The 27,962-nt window shown below is 42.3% G+C and overlaps 2 long non-coding RNA genes and 2 pseudogenes across 6 annotated transcripts; 2 read left to right on the forward strand and 2 right to left on the reverse strand.

Moving 5' to 3' along the window:
- LOC139824632 (uncharacterized) lies at positions 1–2,613 on the reverse strand. 5 transcript variants are annotated; one of them, XR_011735201.1, is made up of 7 exons: positions 2,569–2,613; positions 1,536–1,756; positions 1,201–1,425; positions 833–1,093; positions 623–746; positions 157–451; positions 1–66 (listed from the first exon to the last, which is right to left on the reverse strand). It is a non-coding gene; the product is annotated as an uncharacterized lncRNA (long non-coding RNA). The 5 variants fall into 5 exon arrangements; XR_011735199.1 differs by lacking the exon at positions 2,569–2,613 and adding an exon at positions 2,289–2,448; XR_011735202.1 differs by lacking the exon at positions 2,569–2,613 and adding an exon at positions 2,046–2,242.
- A 3,419-nt stretch (positions 2,614–6,032) lies between these two features.
- On the forward strand, positions 6,033–7,687 carry LOC139824629 (tRNA-splicing endonuclease subunit Sen34-like; annotated as a pseudogene).
- A 178-nt stretch (positions 7,688–7,865) lies between these two features.
- On the reverse strand, positions 7,866–9,204 carry LOC139824631 (uncharacterized). Its single transcript, XR_011735198.1, has 3 exons — positions 8,902–9,204; positions 8,254–8,447; positions 7,866–8,182 (listed from the first exon to the last, which is right to left on the reverse strand). It is a non-coding gene; the product is annotated as an uncharacterized lncRNA (long non-coding RNA).
- A 2,066-nt stretch (positions 9,205–11,270) lies between these two features.
- On the forward strand, positions 11,271–22,025 carry LOC139824628 (condensin complex subunit 1-like; annotated as a pseudogene).
- The last annotated feature ends 5,937 nt before the right edge of the window (positions 22,026–27,962 follow it).

Genomic DNA, 27,962 nt, shown 5'->3' on the forward strand with positions numbered 1-27,962 from the left:
ATTTGGATTTCGTGGTTGATAATTTTTTTGTCCAAATTCGCTCTCCGGAGCCTTTCGTACCGCTTCCTGTTTCACATAAAATGAAATAATATGCAAATTCTTCCATCAATCATTGTATTATGTTAAATAGGCAGTATAATTTATATATATACAAACCTGTTACGTTCCCTTGACTCGTTGTTAAAGGAGAATGTTGTGTTCTTCCAGAATCTATATGAGATCCATAAACTGACTTGGGAACGAACTCGCGACGACTGTTCAACAACCATTGGGTTGTGAGGTGTAGCACACTGCATTCTCTCTCTCTGTATTTTGGCCAATGTTTGTCTATTGCCGCGCGGCCATTGCCATAGATGATACGGATAATGATGAATTTGAAATATAACTAATGAAATTTTGTAACGCACCACCGTCCTTCAGATCGGGATGTAATATAATGACCAGCTGCCTCCTGTTTCAATAATATTCGTAATTTAATTGATAACAAGATAAAAGTAAATATTGTACGACGCGGAAGAAAATCGTCAACTATACTCGGTAGATATTAAATGAATAAAGTAGTAAATAACGTGCTCTCGATAAATATTTCAACGTGAAAACAAATAAAATCTTTTGGACTTACCCCACCAGCATCGTCGTCGCATATAAGTGAAGATCGATCAGTTGTGTGTGTGTGTGAATCTGTGTCAATAACCACGGAAGATGATGTAAAATAATTACTAATCTGGAGCCCATGACGAAACAATCTGTAATAAAATAAAATTGACTTGGCGATGAGTGCGGGGCAACGTATTTTTATCAACGGGTATTTGTCAATAGCGTCGATGCTTACAACAAACCTGATATTCCATTCTTTCAATCGTAATTCGACAAATCTCGCTTGGTTTGTGTAAGTAAACCAAGTGGCGTCGGATGATGATCATGTGTGATCCTCGGTACTTTGAGCTTCTATTCCAACACGGTCTGCGCCCCATTCTAATTCTTTAAAGACAAGCAATTGTCCTCGATCGGGATCTTTTACTCCAGTGGTTCTGAGATTTCGCAACGCTGCGCCGTGTCGCCGACTTGTGGATTCCACCGTAATCCGGTTCGTCTAAATAAAATACACAACGTATAGTTTTTGACAAATGTAAATGTCTGTCTGCGTCTAATTTACTTGGCTTCTTATAATATCGCGCGCTACAATAATATCGTACGTACCTGGACTGAGGCGCAATGAACGAGGCAGGACTTTCTGATGTAACCGGCGCAGCAGCGTCAACAGAGCTATTGTGTGTTATTCCATCGATTACTTTATGTATAAAAGAATACTTTGCAGGACCGGCGTATGGGACGATGTGCTATACCCTGCGGGGGGAAGACATGCTTCTCAGATCCTCGTTGCGCATGTTTCTACATCTTATATCAGCGAACCTCGTCCAAACTCTGCAAATATTTTAATTGTTTGTAGTAATTGTTACGCGGCGTACGCTACGCACACACACATAATGGCGAAAGTCATATTTATCTACGCAATCTGTATAACTGTCGTTTACCCAAAAAGATAGCGACGCTTTTCAGTTTGGTCCGTTGTATGCGAAACGAAACTTTATCGCGCACCAAGCATCAGCAGTTAATCTTAACCCCACGATGGCGCAGCTCTATAGTAGATCCGTGAGGACTGTTTCGTCAAGTTCTCTAAATTCGATAGCTCTCCTTCACCTTTGAACGTGCTCGTCAGGTTCATCTTATCGGCAGATAAATTGTCGGTGCGAACCTACGCAATACGCAATGTAAAAGCTCAACGGGCAAAATATATATTACTTGCCTAATAGTTACGAGGATTTTAAAGCAAATAATAACATAAATGTTTTATATAAATTATGTAAAAACCTTGATGAGAGATTTGTACGTTTATATAAATATAATTAGCATCGCTGTAAATCTTTATGTATAGAATATCGTACAACTGTCGCTAACTCCGGATTAATATCCTAATAATTTTGACGGATAAAAAGATGAAATGATTCGTGACTTTCTCTCGAAACTGCTCTATACGAATGTACCCAATATTACGATTATACAGAGCGGGATATGGGGAAAGGAGAATTTGACAACTGTATCGCAATGAGACAAGACGTGTATGTACGTCTCGACAATAAGGAAGGATAAAGGAGTTACGTGACGCGTGTGTGTGTGTGACTTGTATGTAGAACGGGACAATTTTTTTTTTTTTTTTACGTGTCACTTGAGACCGCGAGACTGTGCTCCAGGTTATAATCAATCGCGCGATTGCACGAATAGAGTACCTCGCGATAGGTGTTTCAACAGCTGATTTTTGTGATGATCGCGAAACCATCTTTCGGTCGTGTCGATGAGCCTAAATTGTTACAGCGGTTAACAAGAGGTGTAACAACACGTCTCTCAGCATGGTTAGTTTGACACCACACATGTCACTACACGGCACAACTTCTAACTATATATATATATATACATATAGTTATATATACTGTATTTGACATATGTATATATCTATATACGTATATCGTACATATGAGCCCGCGCGAATGAAATGATCCCCCCCCTAACCTTAAAAGCCTTGTATCATCCACGACGATTCATGGATATGTGCTAGAGCACAAAGAGAGAGAAGAATGGCCGCGTTCGGCGCGCAGACCAAGCCGCCGAGTAGCGGTCGAACGTGATTGGCTCTTACTTTTAGAACCAACCAATCAACGCGGAGTGTCGATAAGACGAACTCAACGGAGAGTTGTGTCTGCTGAACGCGGCCAATGAGAGGGGCAGGTCAATTCTTAACGACTCACGCGACTTTACTACGACTCGCATTGTAAACTTGGCGTAATATACGCTAAGGCTGGTTTCACATGGGGCGTAAGATGCGTATGCCTAACTTGCGTCAGCCAATCAAATCGTCTCAGTATTTAATCGTATCGTACGCGTATAGTAGCTGAGATGATTTGTTTGGCTCACGCAAGTTACGCATACGCATCTTACGCCCCATGTGAAACCAGCAGCCTAATGCTAAGACTCCATAGACGCGCGGAAACGCCATGTGCGGCAGTAGAGTGCGTTGACCAATCACAAATTTTGATTTTGTCGCAGGCGACTTGCGGCAGCCTTCCGATTTGAGTCAAACGCACTCTACCCGCCACGGCGGTTTCCGCGCGCTCTATGGAGTCTGATGCTCAAATGGCTCCTGCACACAGGACCGCGGGCAGCGCACGGCATTGCGGCAGAGCGGCCACCGCGGTAATTAATCACCATCGTTTTTCCGCCTACTACCTTTTTTCAAGAGTTTAGAGAAGACAGGACAAAGGCAAGACGGTAATGAGGGTTACCGCGGCTGCCGACAGTTGCCGCAACTGCCGCGCTGCAGCCGCGTCCTAGTGGGACAGGGAGCCCATGTTTAGCAGAGAGGCCGCCATAGACGCGCGGAAACGCCGTGCGGTAGGCGGTAGAGCGCGTTGCCCTTATTGGCTTCTGCCCACGGGACGCGGAACGCTTGCCGCGCGGCAAGAAGCGACGCGCGGTAGCGCAATCTAACGTGTTGTTTTTCCGTAGAGAAACCAAAGGTTATTGGCTACCGCGTCGCTTCTTTTGCCGCGCGGCAAGCGTTTTCGCGTCCTGTGTGCGGAAGCATCAACGTGGCTTAAAATTTGCTGCCACGATACGTGGCTTAAAATTTAAATTAAATATAACTCTCGCGGGCCTGCAGAATAACCAATCAGCGCCGAGATAAGCGGCGCTGCTTAAAATTGAAATTAAGTCCAACTCACAGGGGCCTGCGGGAACCGCCAATCGGCGCCGAGATAAGCGCGCGCTGCTTTAAATGGCAATTACGTCCAACTCACAGGGGCCTGCGGGAACCGCCAATCGGCGCCGATAGATAAGCGCGCGTCCGCATGCTTAAAATTGAAATTTAAGTCCAACTCACAGGGGCTGCGGGACCTGGCCAACGGCGCCGCAGATGAGCGGCCGCTGCTTAAAAGTGAAATTTAAGTCCCAACTCACGGGGCCGGCGGGAACCGCCAATCGGCGCCGAGATGAGCGGCGCTGCTTAGAATTGAACGTAAGTTCCAACTCACAGGGGCCCGCGGGAACCGCCAATCGGCGCCCGAGATGAGCGGCGCTGCTTAAAAATGCATTAAGGCCACTCAGGGCTGCGGGAACCACCGATCGGCGCACGCAGATAAGCAGGGTGCTTAAAATTGAAATAAGTCACAACTCACAGGGGCCTGCGGGAACCGCCAAGCGGCGCCGGAGGGAGCGGCGCTGCTTAAAATTGAAAATTAGGCCAACTCACAGGGGCCTGCGGGAGACCGCCAATCGGCGCCGAGATTGAGCGGCACGCTGCATGAAATTGAAAGTAAGGTCAACCTCAAGAGGCCTGCGGGAACCAAGCCGAATCGCAGCGAGATAAGCAAGGGGTTGCTTAAAAAGTTAAATTAAGTCCAACTCACACAGGGGCCTGCGGGACGCCACGATCGGCGCCCGAGATAAGCAAGCGCGCTGCTTAAATGGAACTTAAGTCCAACTCACAGGGGCCTGCGGGAAAACCGCCAATCGGCGCCGAGAATGGGAGCGGCGCTCTGCCTTAAAATTGCAAATTAAGTCCAACTCACAGGGGCCTGCGGGAACCGCCAACGGCGCACGAGCTGAGCCGGCGAGCTTAAAAATTGAAATAAGTCCAACTCACAGGGGCCTGCGGGAACCGCCAGCGCGCCGAGATGGCGGCTGGATGTTTAAAATTGACATTAAGTCTTTTTTTGAGGGCAGGGGCATCGGGACCGCCAATCGGCGCCGAGATGAGCGGCGCCCGGCTTAAAAATTGAAATTAAGTCCAACTCACAGGGGCCTGCGGGAACCACCGATCGGCGCCGAGATAAGCAAGGGCTGCTTAAAATTGAAATTAAGTCCAACTCACAGGGGCCTGCGGGAACCGCCAATCGGCGCCGAGATGAGCGGCGCTGCTTAAATTGAAAGAAGTCCAACTCACCAGGGGGCCTGCGGGACACCGCCAGAGCGCCGAGAGAGCGTGGGCCCACGGCTTAAAATGGAAAATTAAGTCCAACTCACAGGGCTGCCGGGAACACCGCTCGGCGCCGGATAACAGGGCTGCTTCAAATTACATAAGACCAACTCACAGGGGGCCTGCGGGAAACCGCCAATCGGCGCGAGATAGCGGACGCGTGCTTAAAATGGAAATAAGTCCACCACAGGGGCAATGCTGGAACACACCAATCGGCGCCGAGGGGGTGATAAGCGCGCGCTGCTTAAAATTGAAATTAAGTCCAACTCACAGGGGCCTGCGGAACAACCAATCGGCGCCGCGATACGTGATAACGATATTTTAAATTACATGAGCCAGAAGTATTGGAATAGACTGTTGTTAAACAAAAATACGGTATCACGGTAACTCATCGAATAACATAAATTGTTTTTTAATGCCAAGTTCACAGCATTCATATAAATTATAAACGAGACAGTGTATTCTTAAACATGGTTAACATATATATTTAGTACATTATACGAGGCGTTTGATAGTATCCTGTGCGTATATGATACGTTCCTTTGGGCCACAGCAACTTTAACTCCTTGTTTTTCTTTCAACAAGAACTATGATCAACATAGATAATGCGGACAATGATAGTAAAATACAACGCCGTGCGGTAGAGTACGTTGACCAATCGGAAGGCTGCCGCGCAAAGTCGCCTGCGGCAAAATCAAAATTTTGCGATTGGTCAACGCACTCTACTGCCGCACATGGCGTTTCCGCGCGTCTATAGAGTCTTTTACACTTGTGTAGTAACTTTTACGATAATTCACTCGTTTCACGCGGAGTAAATTATCGTTGCTACAAAATCCCGTTTACGCGAAGAAATTATCCCAAGTTAATTATTGCTACAAAAGTAATAACGCTCGCGTAAACGTACGTAGTACATATATATATATTGCACACAGTTGACAAGTGCAGCGGAAACGAACAGACCCTAGCTAGTGTGTGTAAAAGGTGGAACGCAGTGTGAACACACCCTAGAAGGTCTCTAGTTACTCCAACCTCCAACTCTCATATGGTGGAAGAACACATCAGGTGTGTGTGTGCTCATACTCGTGACATAAACGTTCGATAAACATTTAAATAAGAAATTGTGAGAGCGTCCAGTTTTGGAGAGGAACACACACACACACACACAGCTGCTGTCTTGTCGACCGACACGGGCGAATCATAGAGATATTCCAACGGTATATTTTTCTCCGAGGCATCGTTGATAAACAAATTGAAGGAATCATGAGTGTGCCGGACGTCGTTTATCTCATTTCTTCGAGAAATAACGCTTTTATATGGAATGCCGATGGTAGATGGTATATCATATCGGGGTGTGTATAATCATGTAATATAACTTTCGTTTAATTTGATTCCGTTTTCTTTTTTATCACACAGATTGGCACTCAGGCTTCGACGGGATCACAGAATAATCGGCGAATTAGTGGGTTCCTTCTCAAAATCAACTAGACAAGAGGTATTTTTAGGTCTCCCGTTGCTTTTGCTGCCAGAAGAGATCACTCTGTTGCTCGAAAAGAAAATCGCTTGCCTCGTAGAATGTACGAGTCTAAAGGCACGGCCGGACGAATCGTTGAGCCGAAAATTTCAGGAGTACAGAGACAAGCTGTTCCTGGAGCAAGCGGACTGTTTGAGAGACAACAGAAAGAGACGAGTAGTTTTATCCTCTATATATACATATATTCATATTTATGCTAAAAGGAATATGAGGATTTTGTATAATGGAGTGGCGAATGACGAATCTTTCCTCGCGCAGCTTACCTCAATGATGGACAAAATTGTAGAAGGAAAGAAGCGCAAGATGTTAGGCTTACGTACGAGCGAAAAGAACGCGAAGAAGCCATTGGATGAGAAGACGCGCGGGAAGCCATGGATAATATTGAAATTGATCCTAAAAATCTGCTCGAAGAGGAACTGGCTAAATTGCCTAAGCTGAGGAAAAAGGAGGCACTTGTTCAAATACATACAGGTAGAGTAAATACGGGCGAAAAATTGATTTAAACGTATATGTTTGATCGAGTAACCTGTCATCGTCTGGTCGTTACTTGTACATATATACATTATAGCTTATCCATGGTCTGGCGGCAAAGATGACGTAAAAACAGTGGAATGGAAATATCCACTGACATCCGATCAGCAACTTAAATACAAGGTGTACAAAGATCTTTGGGAGAGACAATATTATATCACCAGCGGGGAAAAATTCGGCGGCGACTTTCCGGTGTATCCAGGTATCCCGCGCAATCTCTGTGTTTCTCTTTAGACGATTGTAATTATATTATCTCTTTACGTAACTTTGACCTGCTTTGACTCAAATTGTGGCGTGCCGAATGACAGATTCTCTCTGCTCGCAGGTGATCCGATAATGTTTCACTCGCGATACTTGGTACGGTGTAAACGCAAGGACGAAGATATACCTATTACGGAAATTGTGGCTCAGTGCAGACTCGGTTGTCTGACGTTGGAAAGACATTGGTGTTTGCTACGTATCGCGAAGAAGAAGATCAAGTGAAATATCAATCTCTTCAGTGGACAGAATGTAGCGTATTACAAGACGGCTGATGTAACGAAGAATTATTCTATTTAAAAGATGTTTGTTAATATTTTTAATCGTTCTCTTTCGAATCGTTGTATTTTCTTACGGACGTCTCTCTCTCTCTCTCTCTCTCTCTCTCTCTCTCTCTCTCTCTCTCTCTCTCTCTCTACGTGTTGCGCGCGTCTCGTAATTTTATGTCGCAGGTGAAAATATAATTCTGATCGTACTTCAACTTGGAATCGTGTATTAGAAATTAATAATAGAGAATTAGAATGGTCAATTTTATGCAATATCCAGATATACAGTCAACTATATATTTACTAAAAACATTGTGATTTTTGAGACGGTCAAACTTTTACCATCTCCTCTATACATTTATATTTTGTCTATCAATTTGAATTGATTGCGTTGAGGGGAGTAGGGATAATATTTAAACGTTTCTTATATATAACTTTGTTTTCACGGCCAGTATATAGTTTTGTTTGATCCAAGAGCGCTGCCAGTGTCGGGATTGATTTTCTCGCTGGTCACTTTGCAATGTTTCGATGGCAAATAAAGATCCGTCTTGGGTGCAAAACCGCAACCTATGTAACCGGAAAAAAAACGATACGTACAACTTGTAGCGATTAAAAGCGTGATAAATTAGCACGCTTACGCATTAAGACCCGGATGGAATCGAGTTGTGTCCGCTGTTTAACTAATATCATGCCCGCGTGTACGGTCAACCCCCCGCCATTCTGTATTTTCCATCCTCTGTGTCACGGTCCGCTGGCGGGATGGCCGCACCCTTATGTTACACCGGTGCTAGTATACTGGCTTTCTTTGAAGCGTGCCTCACGCACGCTTTCGCTAAATAAGAGAAATAATTTTTATCAATCACAATGCATAGATAAAAAACAAATTGTTAGCGAGACGTAAATTATAGTTTGTCAATGGATTCGAGATAATGTTGCAGCAGATATTGGCATCGACCAAGCTCATTAAGATTCTATCGAAGCAGCCTGCCGACATAATTTGACAGCAGAGATTGACGGTAAAAACCGAACACAGAATCGATCATTTCGTAACCATTTGAACAATATATTTCATAAAAAAATAGCAGATTCCGTTTGATTTTTAGTCAAGGTGCCGTCGCGCACAGTTTGCTAGCAGACTGTCCGTCAACAAAATTTGTAACCAACACTTTGTAAAATTTGCTTTCGACAGATCAAGTTATCTGTACATATCCAATTACGCTATATATATATATATATATATATATATATATATATAAATAAAATAATATATCAGCATACGCACAAACCTATGTTATTAATATTGCAGAGTACTAGAGTTTGCCGGGCGCGGTTTTGTAACGCCCAGAGAGACCAATGCGGTGACGCATCAAGTGTGCCATCTGAAAAAGGTCTTGCGTTTACATCTTTTGGTATTAAACCGAAGGAGAGCTCCCTCCTCACCGATTTCGATGAAATTATAGGCTTAATCGATTCGTGTTTTTGCACAAAACGAATGAATCTGGCAGAAAAAAGCCCCGCTCGGCCCCCCGCGACGCGAGATATTAACTGTTAAGGTGAAATTTCATGGGCAGTGAAAAGTAGAGCAGCAGATCGTACTGATTGGCTACAAAATAGACAAGTTCTAGAAACTCGAGAACTTGTCTATTTTATAACCAATCGGTACGCACGATCTGCTGCTGCTTTTTCACACGTGACCAAACTGTCTGTTTGGCAAGTAGTACATATTTATGTGTACTTTTCACATTCAGCCTCACATCACAAGAGGCAATAATTGAAAATCTGACGCAACAATTAACAAGTTTGAAAACAGAATTTAATGGACCCTTTGTGGACCAACGGTTTAACGTCTCTTTCCCGCGGAGAGACGGAGCCCAGTTTGCTCCCCCCGCACAAGGGCCTGAATCTTGCACGGAGGGGCGGCAGCTTTCGGAAAAAAATTCCACGGCTCTAGTGGACTCGAACCTGGTTCCTCAGATTACGAGTCTGGCGCTCTACCACTAGACCACACTGCCGCCCAACTATTCTCTGCTTTAACAAATTATTTATGTTTCGTTAACTTTTAAACGCTTATAATAACTGTAACAGAAATAATTTGTTAAAGCAGAGAATAGTTGCGGTATATGAAAAGCGGTACATGTAAATATGAATTTTTCATATTTACCAACAACTATTCTCTGCTTTAACAATTTTATTTCTGTTTCGTTAACACGTCAACACTTAATATCTGTGTAACATAAATAATTTGTTAAAGCAGAGAATAGTTGATGTATGAAAAGTAAATATTTGTGTATGTAGATTGAAAATTCAAAAGCCATAAGCGGTATGCAGACGTTATAGCGCATGCGCGCATATGGCTTGTGCAATTTTATGTGCTTCCACCTTTAAGCCCCTCTGGCGCACAACGGGCCAGAGGCAACGGGCAATAGGAACGGGAAATAACAAAAAAATTATTAATTACAACCTAAAAAATTTAAACGCTACGATTGGTTGGCAATAAGCAATAGGCACGGAATTTCCAACGTGACGCGGAAACTCTGTGTCTCTCATCTCTATTGCCTGTGTCTCACACTGTTTATTCCGCATTTATACATGATTTTTGATTTCTATTCCCCGATGTTCCCCTAGCATTGTGCAAGGGGCTTTACGCCGTCATGCTTATGCACACAACCTATGCAATTTTGTGTGCGATGGCCTTAAGGTGGAAGCACATAAAATTGCACAGGAGCCATGAGAGCAGAAAGCAGAAGCCATACGCGCATGCGCTATGGTATCTGTTAGAGCTCTAACGGAAACTCACCGCTACACGTCTAGGGACTTTTGTCACCTTAAGGCGGTTTCGCACACGCGTATGCTTGTTTCTCCGTGATACGTGATGATCTGTAATAGAGAGCACTGATAGCGGCTCGCGGTGTTTCTTGATCTTTTGATTTTTATTTTATAGATAGTATTCCGTACATTGCCCGTGGTACTTGAATTTAATTGTAATTAAAGACTGAAAACAAATGAAATAAAACTAAAAATATATCGAAATAAGATGAAATAAAACGAAATAAAACAAACGAAATAAAATTAAAAATAAATAAAATATATATTTATATTTATATTTATATTTATACCAGGCAATTAGTTTTAGTTTCAATTTTATTAAATTGGACTTTGCGCGATTATATCCTGCTTAAACAACATTATATATACGTGTGAAACGACTGCGAACATCAGTCGTCGCATCGTTGTACGGATATAAAGGTTGACTCTTTTAGGCCGGTATTCATATATAGTCTTCAAGATCGTCTTAAGTAATGTCTTAAGACGCTAATATGGCTCTGTGATTGGTTCGTGACATCTTAATAAGATTGAACTTAAGACGCTCTTAAATAACTATGAATACCGGCCTTATTAATATTGCATAAACATATACGCACTCTATAAATCTATGATGATAAATACGCGATAAGTTTATAATATATATTGCAACGTTAAAAATACGAAAACAGAAAAGTAGCAGAGTTTCATTGGCTTATTATTACCAGCACCGAAACTCGGATATACGCGCGCGGTTATTCGCTTGCATCGCCGGGTGGACACCGGAAAAAATCCGCGATTAAAGGGGGTGTAAAATAGCACAATATCGCGAATCTGGGGCGAAATCGTAACGATGATGAATATCGCTTCGGCACACTCGGGAATACATGCCTACCAAGTTTCAGACCTCTGGGAACGTCTGGGGCAACGTGGTCACTGTGACAAAAAAGGGATAAACGCGTTTTACACGTCGAAACGCCTCAACGATCGGCCAGGCGAGCCGAGCAACCGGTCCGACGGTCCTACGGAGTCCGGATCAGCTAGGTCGACCTACGAAAGGCATAAGATGGTCGACCTGTCCGACGGGAGACGCGACAGCGGCCTCCAACTGGGGGTAATAGCGACCACGCGAGGGGGATCATCTACCGCGAGCGATCTGACGATACCCGCGACGGTTTAATTAGGCAAAAAGGCGTGAGAATGTTGCAATTTGCCATCGCGCGCGAGCCAACGTTCGATCGATAGCCAAAAGGATGATGCGCGAGATATGCGAAATAGAGAGAGAGGAACCGCGACGCGAGGCAAACGAAATTCGCGATACCGCAACGGTCACAATCGCGAATTTATATCGATGGTATTATAACGCGTTCGAGTAGTGCGTGGAAGAATTCAAACAAGTTCCGCACCGTCGCGCGAACGACGCGTCGAAAGGCGCGAGAAAGTATAGGGGAATTAGAGAATTATTATTATTAATAATTCTAATCGTTATTTATTTATGATTCGTTATTTATGGTAATAATTTTACCGTATGCATTAATACGGATATATAAGAATAAAATGATAGACATCTTATCGATATTTATATATGACTTAACCGCGCGCGCGCGCGCGCGAACACCGATATACATATTTATCGTTTCTTATCAGGATTTATTCTCTGACATACATAACTTATCATCTTCTCTTTATCATCTTGTTATCGTTTGCATAAATAATTGTTATTACTTGTGGTGGAACGATCTTTTTTTATCCGCTGTCCTTTCTCACCAAGGAATTTGAGGAGAATAATCGACTGTGATTGGTCAATTCTTGCGACTCGCACGCGCGACTTTGCGCGACTCCCGCATTGCAGTCGCGTTCGGCAAACCAAGCCGCGCTCAGTAGCGGTCGAACATGATTGGCTCTTACTTTTACAACCAACCAATCGACGCGGAGTGTCGATAAGACAAACTCAACAGTTGTGTCTGCTGAACGCGTCCATTGTAATCTCCCCGCATAACAGCCAATCACGTTCGATTGTTCGAACCAAGCGCGGTCTCTGATTTGTCAACGCGCGCCTGCATTGATAAAGCCCCGCGGTGTCCACGATGCAAGAACTTGGTCCAAGTTTTGGTTTAAGCCAATGAAACTGCTGCTTTTCTGTAAGAGCTGCAAGTTGATTGGCTTAAACCGAAACTTGGACCAAGTTCTTGCATCGTGGACACAGGGCATAAAGCCCCTTGCACAATGCCAGACAACGGGCAATAGGAACGGGAAATAATCCGAAAAAATCGTTAATTACAACCTAAAAAGTTGGAATGCTACGATTGGGGTTGGCAACAGGCACGAGGCACAAAATTTCCAACGTGACGCGGAAACTCTGTGTCTCTCTCTCTCTCTATTGCCTGTGTCTCACTGCACTGTTTATTCTGCATTTACACATGATTTCTGATTTCTATTCCCTGTTCCCCTCTATTATGCCCGTTGCCTGGCATTGTGTGTGCAAGGGGCTTAAGAGTTGAAATATTTTTAGCTAGTTGGCAGTACTGAATTTCAAAAATGAGTCATTATGTCCGCCGTTGGTTAGAATGTTGACGTTTTGGTTATAAATAAACTCGAACCTCGTACGGTCTCGGAAATTGATTAAAAAGAAGGAAGAGAGAGAAAATTATTCTTCAAAACTACGTTAAAATGGCTAAAATATTCAAGAATTTTGTGATTCCACTGATGGTGAAAGACGATCTTTTAACGTCGCATGCTGGGCACTATTTCGTCAAGGAGATTGTCCCTCTTCGGGCGATATCACACGCTATCGCGGTGGTGATGAATCTTATTTCAAATTGTTAACAATTAATAAGTTATTGTGTATATATTTCATGGATATATATATATATATATCGTTGACGCGTACAAGTGATTAGAACAATAGTCGGTGAAACGGTTGACAATTATATATTACTTGTACAATATTATTAGATATGTGTATTATACACTCGTCAATCGTACCCCGTAACTTGTACTATTTTGTAATTGTATTATATCGTTTCTATTGCCAGTTACACGACCGGCGTTATACAGGAGAACGGTGTGCGCATTTTATTCTGGATCATTACGATTCATTTTTCTCCATTGTTATTCACGGCGATAAAGTAGATGTCGACATATGTCTACGTGCGTTCGCTAGAATTCACAAGGGTAATATATTCTTTGCGAATAATTTCAATTATATATTATAAATAGAGTGTGATGTAACACGTCGTCTGGCGAGAGATGTGTAATCGTATAATTGATTGAAATAGATAAACTCACTCTATATGTATGGATTTGTCGATGTGTGACTTTCAGCTGTGGCGATGCTTGTGGACGACCTGGAAAAAATATTTCATCGTGGCAAGGATATTACGGTCGTCGAGGAAGAGGATAGAGGGAAACGTATATCTATGCGTCAACAATATGTTGGCGTATTTATTTTCGTGGTTCGTCTGTCATATATAGAAGACCGCGTAAAGAATGCAAACGAGATTAATATTGGAAGGGTATGCGCGAAACTTATATCTCCGTATATTGTGTTACGTGTTGTGCGAAGTTATATGGATAAAGAGATGCGAGTGTTGCTTTTTACAGCGTATAAAAGGAATATGAAATTGGATATTGAAGAAGAATGGGAGCAGAGTCTAGGCAGAAAGCTTTGGAAATTTTGTATCGATGGCTACGCAGTTGCCGCTGTATAAAATTTGGAGACCACCTATCGTCGACGATTCGTTTGTCGCGTAAGTTACGCAGCGGTAATTAACCGAGTCAAAGTTAATTCTCAAGTAATTTCTCACAACTGTAATACCTGCGCAGGACTTTGACGCAGATATGTTACAAGATATTGGAACGGAGTAAGGATGCCAAGCAAAAACATACGAGACAAACTATATATTTCAGGTATATCGTTCTTTTACGTTCGCAAATATATATATTTGCATACGTGAGTTGTGTTGTGTATTAATTTTCAACCGCCATATACTTTTCGTTGCGCAAACAGATCCTAGGAACTTTCGTAAAAAAATACAATCATGGAATAACTTGCGTCGCGAGGATTGTCCAGGTATAATATGATGGTTGTCCGAATAAATTATTGGCGGTACTCTTATTTTGTAAACTTGACGAAATACATTTCTCGATGTTGCAGTTGGTGAAATTGTACGACGCGCTAGCGATACCCATAGCGACTGGCGGCGTGTGGTATACGTATGGTCACCGAATGCGGCTGCAACGGTTTGATAAAAAAGAGGTGACGAATGTGAGCTCGCGGGCAGAGCCAAGTTACGGAAACGGATAGTCGAAACACATGCACCTTTCTCGAAAATATCGCCATTTCGAAGCCCGATCTGATAATTCCCATCCTCGACGAAATCACAGACTACCTGTCGAACGAGGTATGTTTTCGTCATAATTTTTTACGTATCGGCCCAACAATTGTTGGTACGAGAAAATACAAAGTGACATTTACTTGGACAACTTGCGCGCGCGCGCATATACACACACACACACACACACACACACACACACACACAGAGATACCTTAAGTAATTAGAAATTAATTGGAATTTTTTGGAATTTCTCTCAACAGTTGTATACAATGAGAAATTGTGCGATTGGAATCTTGGGTGCTGTGGTGGAAAAAGAACTGACCGGCGAACGCATCTCCACGGACGAACGGAAGGAGCAACGCGACGAATGTCTGGACAATTTGGAAGAGCACGCATGTTGGATCGCAATGCTTATGTGAGATCGCGAAAGTGCTTCGTCAGGTTTGGCAGCGCTTGTGTCTCTCGAAGGCGCTGCGTGCCATTAGCGAGACACGGGAAGCTTTTAGCTCGCACCGCGTTGCGACTGGAAGACATCAAGAGTGCGAATGTCCGCAAACCTGGCTCTTCAATTGCTGCGTACTCTGTTGCAAAGTAATCTCCTTTTGCCGGCAAGGTATGTATAAGGCTAAACGTTTTCTTTTTTCTTTTTTCACACGACTCGACTCTGATAATTTGGCTTATGTATCTCTTTGCAGTTGAACCGTGTCGAACTTTCAAATTCGCTGGAAAAGGAAACGGCAAAATTGCAAGAGTTGCAAGCTCGCGTCGCGAGCGCTAGTGAACGCGGTCACGCACGAGGAAAGGTTTCTCAACTTTGGACTGTTTTACACAGAGTGTACGACGTAAAAGCAGCGATAAAGAAGATTGTAATGAACGACGAAGCGGAATATATAAATGGTTCGTATTGCGAATAGAATTTATTTCATTTCTCGTCGATAAATTATTCGCTGGTTTCTTTATTATTTCGTTTGCAAATCAATATCGCGATATTGATTGTGGACGTGGAATATTTATCCGTAGATGTGGAACAAGATGAAAATATCATCGATCCAAATCGTGCGTTCGAACACGCGAGACAATTATTGTTGAGCCGAAAAGTAGTCACCGAAGCAGTGTGACATACCTGCGTGGAAGACGTTAACGAAATTGGAGGGAGCTCCCGAGATGGAAAATCTTTCCGCTACGGCGAAGGAGGAATGTTTATTTGCCTTTTTGCTCAAGATTTTCATAGAATCGGAGACTAAATCGACGGATGGAGACGACAATGCGAACAACGCGTGCAACAAATCGGAACGAGACGACGACGACGACGACGACGACGACGACGACAAGAGAGAGGAGATAAGATTGCGAAAACGCGTTGTAAATTACTTAAAAGTACGTGGCGTACGATAATAAGCGTTGCGCGCCTATTCTTTTCAACTATTCGCCGTTATTATACGAAATAACATATTGCGTTTCTGCAGAATTGTCTGGAATTTGCGACCGAGTTGGAGAGAAGGCGATACCGCGATGGGGCAGAAAAATTGCTGTTCTCCACATGCGCCGCGGAGACGCCGCGTCGAGTCGTGCACGTTTTTAGGAGTCGCGCTTTCCAATTTGGAGTAACCGGAGCGGGGGCGACTCCATGCGCGAGGCTCTCTGTTTCAAGTGTGTTCCATCGCGATCAATCTATGCGCGCGATAACGTGGCCGTGGTGTACAAGGGAATCTATCTCGATACGAATAACGACCAACGATATCGTCGACCCGTCAAATAGAGCACCGCGTTGCCCGTATGCGAATCGTCTGATCGAGTTGCTGAAGGAATTGTGAAGCCTGGACAGAGCGCCAGGCTTTGACTTTGTTGATTGTGACGTGGTACGAGAAGAAAGAATTGAACGGTGAATTGCTGCGGGTAAGTCGGGGGTAAATGCGTACACCGCGGCGATGCCTGGAAAGAGTTGGTGGATACACGTACACGCACACCTATATATGTCTGGACACCTTAATCATTTTACAGCCAATTTCTTCACCGTCGGGGATAATAACTCTATCCTTCGGTTAACCGCGCGCACTCTTCTCTCTCATCTCTTTCTATAAAGGGGCAGTTGGAAAGAAATGAAGAGTCGAGAGAGAGAGAGAGAGAGAGAGAGAGAGAGAGAGAGAGAGAGAGAGAGAGAGAGAGAGAGAGAGATTAACCGAAGGACAGAGTTGTCCAACGGTGAAGAAATTGGCCCTTATGGTCCTTAAATAAGTATAACGCGAATAAAAATGAAAGATAAAACTATTTTTCTCGTATTTCGAAATTTTAGTTGCGGTATTCGAACGTTGATTCGCGTTGTTATACTTATTCAAGGACTAAAATGACAAAGGTGTCCAGACATAGCTATAGGGGTATTTGTCGCCGCCGCCGCCGCCGCCACACAGGCATATTTACCTTATATTTAATAGTTGAAATATGGGTTTTTGAAATGAAAAACCCATTTGTATACTCGACGCTCCTCTTTAGTCGCGTACTCTTGGAATTGTCCAATTAAATTCTTTGCGTTTTAATATCTCGAGGGCATATCTGGAGGTATAAAGGTCGAGATTTAATAATGGAATACGGACGAACCCCGGGCTCTATCGCGCATTGCTAAACGTATTTAATATTGATTTCGTTGGACGATAAATTATAAATATTTCGATTGTTTTAGAAAATAAATTGACGACATATTCCAATGAATGCTGCGTGCGTTTATGCGTAGGTCTTGTGGGAAAAAGTTCTCCGTGAAGTATCCGGACACATCGCCAATTGACAGCAGAACCGCGCGTTAATGATAAAATAACGATGATAGCTCGGGCGAAATCTAACGTAGCGTCTGATAATCTGGACGTGTTGACGTGAAGATAGGATTTGGTCCGCGCGCGCGCGCGCGCGAAAGACGATCTTCTTTTAGCGCGAGATGCTTGCGGAATGCTGTTGACGATAAAACTAAGTAACAAAGATGTCGATGATGACTCGTCGTCACGTCACCTGTCGTAAGGTAAGCGCGCGCCTCCGCAGCTAGCGGTGAAAATAATTGAAAACTTTTTGTAAAAATTGTTGATTGAAAACACATTTTCTCCATACAGGTGTATCCCAACGATCGCGATATGTTCAAAGAGACGGGGTGAGATTGTTGATACATTTTTTTACCAGAGTACGGAGGGAGAAAGCTTATATTTCCTTCGCGACGGATGCGATTAACGCTATATATCACGTAAGTGAGCGATTGTCGCGCGTTATAATTCAATCCATTTGTGAAATGTCGTACCGAGAGTTTTGCGCTTTAATCTCACACACACACACACACACACACACACACAGTTGGCGAATCAACCCGACAAGTTGATAAAGGAATTGCTGTTGGATCCGTCACCGAGCTGCGAAGGGTCGGTTGACGAATAAAGGATACGCGGATCGAGCGTCGGTAGATGTGTCGAGCACCGCGTACTCTCCCAGATTGCTTTACATAGTCGGACGCACGTTGCCGTCAAAAAAAACAGTTGGTTCACCTGGACGTGTCTATATTTATAAGGAACTGAAGCGTAGGAATGTGCTACGAGAGAATATGCAGGGTGAGAAAAAGAAACGATTACCGAGGAGAAGCGCGCTTATTCCGACGCCGGATGGCGAAGCTAGATCGTCGTCGAATAATACATCGACCTCGTCAAACGCGCGACGAGGTTCTCGCGTCGACGAGAAAATTCGACGTTCACCGGCGATGAGGATAACCGGCGCGGAGAAGAAGAATTAGCCTTGTGTGTTGATGGAAGGTGCGACGGACGACGCCCCGAGGCCGAGTTGGTCGTGCGAGCGGCGCACTGGAACGCGAAATTGTTACCGGGAATGGCTTGCTCGTGAAACCATTTGTGTACGTATATATTTGGATATATTTGAGAATTGAAAATTAATAATGCGCGTAATTAATTATACGCGATTATATTTTTAGTCCCCTGGTGTGTTGGATGTATGCCGCGCGGTATCCCGCGACAAGTATAACGATGAGGATGTGCAAGCCGCGCGCGGGTTCGCTCGCGCTCAGCAAAATGATGATGACGGTGAGCTTTGCGAGTTTTGCGAGCGATCTGTGCAACTTTTTTAATCACCATATCGGAGCGATCGCCGTATCCCGGGATTCGATCGAATATGCCGATCGGATTGAGCGATCTCGCTACTATAATAGATTCCCCAATCAAGTTGAACCGCGTGGTCCAAACACATCTATACGGCAGGTAAATTGGCTTTCGACGTCAGTTTTCAGCGTCAAAAATTAAAATTATTAGCTACGTTAATTGAAAATTATATTTCGTGATATTTCTTTTGCAAAAAAACTTGAAAATAATAAATTTTTTTCTACTTTTCGTTCGCGTAATATTTCGTCTTATTTGTTACAAAAAAAAATTACAAAAAAGAAATTGGGGAAATTACGGTCTCTATATACATATATAGTGTATCTCGTAATATTTAATATTTATCTCCGTAGACTTATTCGAGATGAAGATGCGAACGTATGCGCGTAGGACGTGCAGCGCGTTCGCGTATGTTGTCGAGTCTGATAATGAGGGAAATGATATTACGCGCGTGAAGGAACAGGTTTCGGAATTGGCTCTCTGCGTCATCGACGCGAGGACGAACAGAGAGATACAGACGACGGCACGCGAAAGAATTCTTCGTTCAGCTTGCTCAAAAAGGCACAACGCTCTATATACAATATAGTGCCTGATATATTATCGCGTTTAGCGAATCCTCGCGGTTGAATCTCGATGAGAAAGATTTCCAGGAAACCATTGGGTATATAGGTATCTCGCTAATGCTCTCTCTCTCTATTTTAACCTGCGTGTTGATGAGCAGCGGGAAATATAAATGCTTCGCGTAAACGTTGATTATAATTTGCAGATACATTCTCTCGGTTTAATGCGGAAAGAGAAGCAAATCGATACCCCATAATCGATAAGATTTGCGCTAGATTTTTAAGTTGGCCGCCACGGAGAGACGCAGTGGCGTGATCTTTCCTATATACTATGCCTTTCGCTCTTGCAATTCAGCGGAAAGAGTAAGTTATTTAATACTTGACGTTTTGTAAGATGACGAATTTAAAATATTATCTCGTTTCATCGTTCTTTTAAAGGTATACGACGTCTCGTCGAAAGTTTACCGCGCTGTTGAAGGAAAAAATTCATTGTAAACCAGAGTATTGACGGCGTTACGAAATATAATATCGAACGGACGAAGAAAAAAGCGGAAGCGAAGGCTGTTTGTATAGAATTGGAAGAGAAGATACGGGGGAACTTTTAGAGACGAAAGATGACAACGAGATAGATAGGCATCTAATGCCGCCGCCACCACCACCACCACCACCACCACCACCACCACCACCACCACCACCACCACCACCACCACCACCACCACCACCACCGTCAACCGCGCCGAGGAACAAGAGAAATGTCCGTCGAAACAGACGACGTTGGAGCACGAGCAGCGACGACGAAGACACGCAAAGATAGCTCTGAGGAAGACTACTCTGCTCTGAGGAAGAGGCAGATAACTCGTACTCGTTGTAAAATGTAAGATCGAATCGATCTCTCGTTTATGTTTTTTCGTACATTGTGCGTATAATTAAACGTACGATATTGCATCACATATATATGTAATTTATACGCGATAGAGATAATTTAAATCGTAAAATCGTAAACGCCTCGAACGCCTCGTACGCGATAATTACAAGCGCGGTGCGCACCCTGGTATTTTCCCAGAAAAACCGCGCGATGTGAAAAAATTATTACGCGCGTTATATTTTCGCTCTACAAGTATATAATTGTCGAAAGCATTTTCATACGCAACCTCGCGCACGATTTAAATCATATAAAGTTAGAGATATGTTCTGTCCTGGTTCTGTAATAGAATTATATATATATATATATATATATATAGAATGTCCCATGTGTCGAGTGTTACTCGGCTGGTTTCTCGGGGCTACGAAATATCTCGGCTAAATTCAACTTGTATTATATTTTGCGATAAATAATGCTCGAGTATTCGCCGAACGTGCGTTACCGCGCGCGCGCGCGCGCGTGTACGTACGAAAATCCCACGTGGAATTTTTGACGATTGTATAGAACAGCGACTTGGGAAAATACTGTGGTAGTTTGTGCGTATAACCCAACGTCGAATTACGATCGAAACGTCAGACGGGGCACTGTGTGTTACTCTGTGTGTGTGTGTGTGACGAACGATGATTTTGGCTGCGATTAACATAGATCTGCGAATAAGTATATACGTCAATTGGCAAGGGATAGTGTGCGGGGAATTAGCCGCACTTGGATTCGTCGCGTTATGAAACAAATTAAATTTCACTCGTATCCCAACTCTAAACTCCATTACGTCTCTACAAGATATATCATGGTATAACTTGGGCAACGATTTCCAAAATCGTGTTCGTTTTTTGAATTTGATCGGTTTAAGATTATTCATTTCCATTTCAATGCGATGCGCCCTTTTTTTGTGATAAAGCAACGTTTACCGCAATAATATACCGGGTTAAGTTTTAACGAGAGCATCGCATGGCGCAGTCACAATTTGTTTTACACCGGGCATGTGAAAATCCTCATTAGGCTCTTATTTCTGTACAATGTACGAGATATTGTACGAGTAAAATAATTTTACAATTTTACAGTAAAAAATGGAAAAAAAGAGTTAACCGATAACGAAAAGAATTCTCACGCTGAATCGTCTACGAAAAATGGAAATAATACCCCGATGTCAGTGTGATGCGGAGCATCAGGTATACCGCTCCGGCGCGGGTACTTGGAAACACGGTATTAAGTTTCTTTAATCTCTCTTAATTCTAAATATTGGCACAAGTATTAAACTTTCGGTATTTACAGTGGATTTTCGCGGTGATGGACAATTTCATATTTATATAAATACTCATACATGCGCGTGCGTACAAAGAGAAATTTTTATTCGCTAAAAACAGTATATAAGGACCAACTACGAAAACTGTCTTTCGAGTTTTGAATCTAAATTTTATTTACTTGTGTAATTTAATTTTTTTTTTTATAACGTTACGGTATAAAATTATCCAATTACATATTCTAGATATCGGAAAGAAATACAATTGACGTCATATACATATTATATGTGTATGTGTATATAGACACACACGTGACTTATTTGTTACACTTGTATATATTGTGTGTGTGTGTGTGTGTGTGTGTGTGTGTGTGTGTGTGTGTGTGTGTGTGTGTGTGTACATGTATATATATGAAAGAAATAAATATCAAATAAATATCAAGTAATAATAATATTTTTATTATATGATAAATTAATAGCAAAAGTATCAAACACTCGAAACTGCTATATATACAGTTTGTTGTAATATTACAACCAAGTTCTCGTATATAGTCCTCGGCAGTTTCTGGATTGTTTTTTGCGAATATATATAATTTTCATAAACGCTCCGCGTGCGTGAGCTGATCTAAGATAGAGCGAGCGATAAGCCAACTGCACGCATTTGACAGTTGCAAAATAACACGAGTGATGGAATAACGAACGAGCGACACACATTTATTTTGTTTTTCTCGTAGGCATGGTCTTGCGCACGCGACCGATCAGAATCGTCCAAGTGTGTGACGACGTCACACACGGATGAGCGGTAAATTTTGTAGAGCTGCCGTTAATCCAAACAGCTTATACACGTCAGAGCGCGCGGCATTCTCGTGTCAGATATATTATTTTAATTTCAAGTTTGCAGGGAAAAAATCTCTCGTAGAGTATAATAGTCGATGAATTTTAATAAATACTCTGTGATAAAATATAATATAAATAAACATTGTAAATTTAATAAATATAGAAAAGTTTACGAAACAAATGTATAAAAATGTTAATATTTTTTTTACTTTGTTCGACGCAGCTTTCCTCCCCGTGTCGCGCACTTTATAGGGATTAAATGACACAAGAATAATAACAATAACGTGTATATAAAGATGCTACGAAAAAGATTTATTATTCGTAAATTTGGTTAACTTGTTTTTCTTATTCTTATATCTATTTTGTACAGCGATGGTTCGATTAATTTCGCGTATCCTAATATACGTAGGTTCTTGCGTCCTATAACGAGCGACATAGCGATAAGACCTCTCTCTCTCTCTCTCTCTCTCTCTCTGTTATTGGCAGTTCGCGCGCGATAGGTTTTAATGCAATTTCTATTTTATCCGTAAATTTCTCCAAGATAAATTTGTCTTTACCAAGCTTTGAACCGCGCGCGTGATACTCGTAGAATTCCGTGTTCGCGATATGTGCAGGTTTCAAAAAAGATCCGAAGGCGATGGGTACGTGATGCGTTTCCCTCGGGGAAATAAATTGTAACCAATCTAGATCGTTGACAATTGCGCGGTAGCTCGCATGTTTCAATACCTGCGGTGTGTCGTGTGTTTACTTTTGAATCTATGTGCTACATAGCCAGCTATATATAATAAACCTACTCAATATTGTCGACAATTTCCATTTCGTGTAATGATTTTAGTATTTGTTCTTCTAAAGTAGGAATATATGTTGCTGTACAGATTTTTAGGAAGAATACTTTTTTGTCGGGCTCGACGAGACCAAGAGAATGTGTGGCATTGGGATCGTCCCCGTATTTCGTGCCGTTCTCGCGAAATATACGTAAAAATATAAATTTCTATAAATGACTCGTAAAGGGTTAAAAATGAAGAATTTTTACAAGAATACTTTTTTGTCGGGCTCGACGAGACGAAGAGAATGAGACCTAAAACGTCCCAGTATCTCGTACCGTTTCCGAGATACGTGGAATGATGCAAACTTTTCAATTTTTAAGCTAGACGGACGGAAAAGTAAAATTGTGACAAAGGTACAAAGTTAACTCCTAAACGGTTAGAGATTCGGATTTTTAGCAAGAATACTTTTTTCTCGGGCTCGACGAGACGAAGAGAACGAGACCTGAAACGTCCCAATATCTCGTGCCGTTTCCAAGGTACGCGGAAAAATATAAATTTCTAAAAATAACTCGTAAACGGTTGGAAATGAAGAATTTTTACAAGAATACTTTTTTGTCGGGCTCGACGAGACCAAGAGAATGAGACCCGAAACGTCCTAGTATCTCGTACCGTTTCCGAGATACGTGGAATGATGCAAACTTTTCAATTTTTAAGCTAGACGGACGGAAAAGTAAAATTGTCAACTCCTAAACGGTTAGAGATTCGGATTTTTAGCAAGAATACTTTTTTGTCGGGCTTGACGAGACCAAGAGAACGAGACCTGAAACGTCCCCGAATGTCGTACCGTTTCCGAGAAACACGGAATGATGCAAACTTGTAACGGTTACTTCTAAACGGTTGGAAATGAAGAATTTTTACAAGAATACTTTTTTGTCGGGCTCGACGAGACCAAGAGAATGAGACCTGAAACGTCCCTGGATCTCGTACCGTTTCCGAGATACGTGGAATGATGCAAACTTTTCAATTTTTAAGCTAGACGGACGGAAAAGTAAAATTGTCAACTCCTAAACGGTTAGAGATTCGGATTTTTAGCAAGAATACTTTTTTGTCTGGCTCGACGAGACCAAGAGAACGAGACCTGAAACGTTCCCGCATATCTCGTGCCGTTTCCAAGGTACGCGGAATGATGCAAACTTGTAACGGTTACTCCTAAACGGTTTGAAATAAAGAAATTTTACAAGAATACTTTTTTGTCGGGCTCGACGAGACGAAGAGAATGAGACTCGAAACGTCCTAGTATCTCGTACCGTTTCCGAGATACGTGGAATGATGCAAACTTTTCAATTTTTAAGCTAGACGGACGGAAAAGTAAAATTGTCAACTCCTAAACGGTTAGAGATTCGGATTTTTAGCAAGAATACTTTTTTGTCTGGCTCGACAAGACCGAGAGAACGCGAGACCTGAAACGTCCCCGAATGTCGTACCGTTTCCAAGGTACGCGGAATGATGCAAACTTGTTGCGGTTACTCCTAAACGGTTAGAGATTCGGATTTTTAGCAAGAATACTTTTTTGTCTGGCTCGACGAGACCAAGAGAACGAGACCTGAAACGTTCCCGCATATCTCGTGCCGTTTCCAAGGTACGCGGAATGATGCAAACTTGTTGCGGTTACTCCTAAACGGTTAGAGATTCGGATTTTTAGCAAGAATACTTTTTTGTCTGGCTCGACGAGACGAAGAGAATGAGACCTGAAACGTCCCAATATCTCGTGCCGTTTCCAAGGTACGCGGAATGATGCAAACTTGTAACGGTTACTCCTAAACGGTTAGAGATTCTGATTTTTAGCAAGAATACTTTTTTGTCGGGCTCGACGAGACCAAGAGAACGAGACCTGAAACGTCCCCGAATGTCGTACCGTTTCCGAGAAACACGGAATGATGCAAACTTGTAACGGTTACTTCTAAACGGTTGAAAATGAAGAATTTTTACAAGAATACTTTTTTGTCGGGCTCGACGAGACCAAGAGAATGAGACCCGAAACGTCCCCGAATGTCGTACCGTTTCCGAGATACGTGGAATGATGCAAATTTTTCAATTTTTAAGCTAGACGGACGGAAAAGTAAAATTGTCAACTCCTAAACGGTTAGAGATTCGGATTTTTAGCAAGAATACTTTTTTGTCTGGCTCGACGAGACCGAGAGAACGAGACCTGAAACGTCCCCGAATGTCGTACCGTTTCCGAGAAACACGGAATGATGCAAACTTGTAACGGTTACTTCTAAACGGTTGAAAATGAAGAATTTTTACAAGAATACTTTTTTGTCGGGCTCGACGAGACCAAGAGAATGAGACCCGAAACGTCCCCGAATGTCGTACCGTTTCCGAGATACGTGGAATAATGCAAATTTTTCAATTTTTAAGCTAGACGGACGGAAAAGTAAAATTGTCAACTCCTAAACGGTTAGAGATTCGGATTTTTAGCAAGAATACTTTTTTGTCTGGCTCGACGAGACCGAGAGAACGAGACCTGAAACGTCCCCGAATGTCGTACCGTTTCCAAGGTACGCGGAATGATGCAAACTTGTTGCGGTTACTCCTAAACGGTTAGAGATTCGGATTTTTAGCAAGAATACTTTTTTGTCGGGCTCGACGAGACGAAGAGAACGAGACCTGAAACGTCCCCGAATGTCGTACCGTTTCCAAGGTACGCGGAATGATGCAAACTTGTAACGGTTACTCCTAAACGGTTGGAAATGAAGAATTTTTACAAGAATACTTTTTTGTCGGGCTCGACGAGACCAAGAGAATGAGACCTGAAACGTCCCGGTATCTCGTACCGTTTCCGAAATACGTGGAATGATGCAAACTTTTCAATTTTTAAGCTAGACGGACGGAAAAGTAAAATTGTGACAAAGGTACAAAATTTACTCCTAAACGGTTAGAAATAGAGAATTTTTACAAGAATACTTTTTTGTCGAGCTCGACGAGACCGAGAGAATGGCGTTGGGCTCGTCCCCGTATCTCGCGCCGTTTTTGAAATACGCGTAAAAATATAAATTTCTCAAAATAACTTGTAAACGGTTACAAATACGGAAATTTACTAAGAATCCTTTGTTGTCGGGCTCGACGAGACCAAGAGAATGAGACCTGAAACGTCCCTGGATCTCGTACCGTTTCCGAGATACGTGGAATGATGCAAACTTTTCAATTTTTAAGCTAGACGGACGGAAAAGTAAAATTGTCAACTCCTAAACGGTTAGAGATTCGGATTTTTAGCAAGAATACTTTTTTGTCAAGCTTGACGAGACCGCGAGAGAACGCGAGACCTGAAACGTTCCCGCATATCTCGTGCCGTTTCCAAAAGGTACGCGGAATGATGCAAACTTGTTATTGCGGTTACTTCTAAACGGTTGGAAATAAAGAATTTTTACGACGATACTTTTTTGTCGGGCTCGACGAGCGACCGACGCGGGGAATGGCGCGTTGGGCTCGTCCCCGTCGGTCTCGTGCCGTTTCCGAGATAAGAAAAAAAGAGATAGAGGGTTGCGGAGGTCGATTACTGCGCGCGTTTTGTCCGCGGCTGCACGGACGCGAGACAACGTTGCGCGATATTTTCCATAAATTATCCAAAAACGACGAAACCTAAGCGTCTTCGAAATCATGTATAATTGAATAATCTGTGCGCCGACTTGTAATGGTTTGAAAAATTGATCCGAAAATGGTACGTTTCCTAAAAATGGACTTTGATTTTTTCTCAAACGGTTTTTCAACGCTCGCGCGATTGCGACGGCGATTGACCATTTTTGGCTATAATTGTTTTAAACTTGTAAGCTGTGCGCCGACTGGTAATAATTTCATTCGTTGATAGGAAAACGGTGCGTTTTGTAAAAAGGAACTTGCGATAATTTTCTATTTTCATTCCAATCGTCTTGTTTCTAAGCTGTGCGGACTGGTAATGATTTGAAAAATTGATACGAAAGCCGTGCGTTTTGTATATAGAAAGGGACTTGTAATAATTTCTTTCGTTAATCGCGCGAAACGGTAATTTTACGATCGAGGACTTTGAATAATTTTTTTATTTTTCATTTTCATCCTTTGTGAGCTGTGCGGACTGGTAATAGTTTGAAAAATTGCTTCGAAAATGGCACATTTTTTAAATAGGGACTTGGAATAATTTCTATAACGTCGGTCGATGAACGGCGCGCGAATTGCGATGAGCAACTTGGAATGATTTATGATAAATTGTAGCAACGTTATTTTTTTTCATTCTTTGATAAATTGTTTCATTTATAAGCTGTGCGGACTGGTAATAATTTGAAAAATTTCATCGAAAACGACACGTTTTCTAAAAAGGGACTTGGAATAATTTGTTAAATTTTCTTTCTTTTCCTTTATGAGCTGTGCGGACGAGTAAAATATTTTTTTTCTACTTTCGTTGCTTAAAATTGTAGTAAAATTCACTGATAATTTATATTTGATTCCTTGAAAAAAAAGTTATAATGTTTGCCGTTCGAGTAAAACTGATTTAAAAAAAAGTTGCGTTGTTGCAAACGTTCTACTCGCAACTTAAACTGCTTGAAATATTTAAATTTGATAAAAATTATGGTAATGATGCTTCAAATTTGAATACGATTGACAATGATTACCGTTTGATTGCTTCCAATTCAAGCTGTATGATTGATTACGGTTCGAGTGAAATTAATGAAACGTGTGATAACGTGATTGAAAATAGCATCGTTTGTTAGA

This window comes from Temnothorax longispinosus, unplaced genomic scaffold (genome assembly GCF_030848805.1).
Source record: "Temnothorax longispinosus isolate EJ_2023e unplaced genomic scaffold, Tlon_JGU_v1 HiC_scaffold_48, whole genome shotgun sequence".
Lineage (NCBI taxonomy): Eukaryota > Metazoa > Arthropoda > Insecta > Hymenoptera > Formicidae > Temnothorax > Temnothorax longispinosus.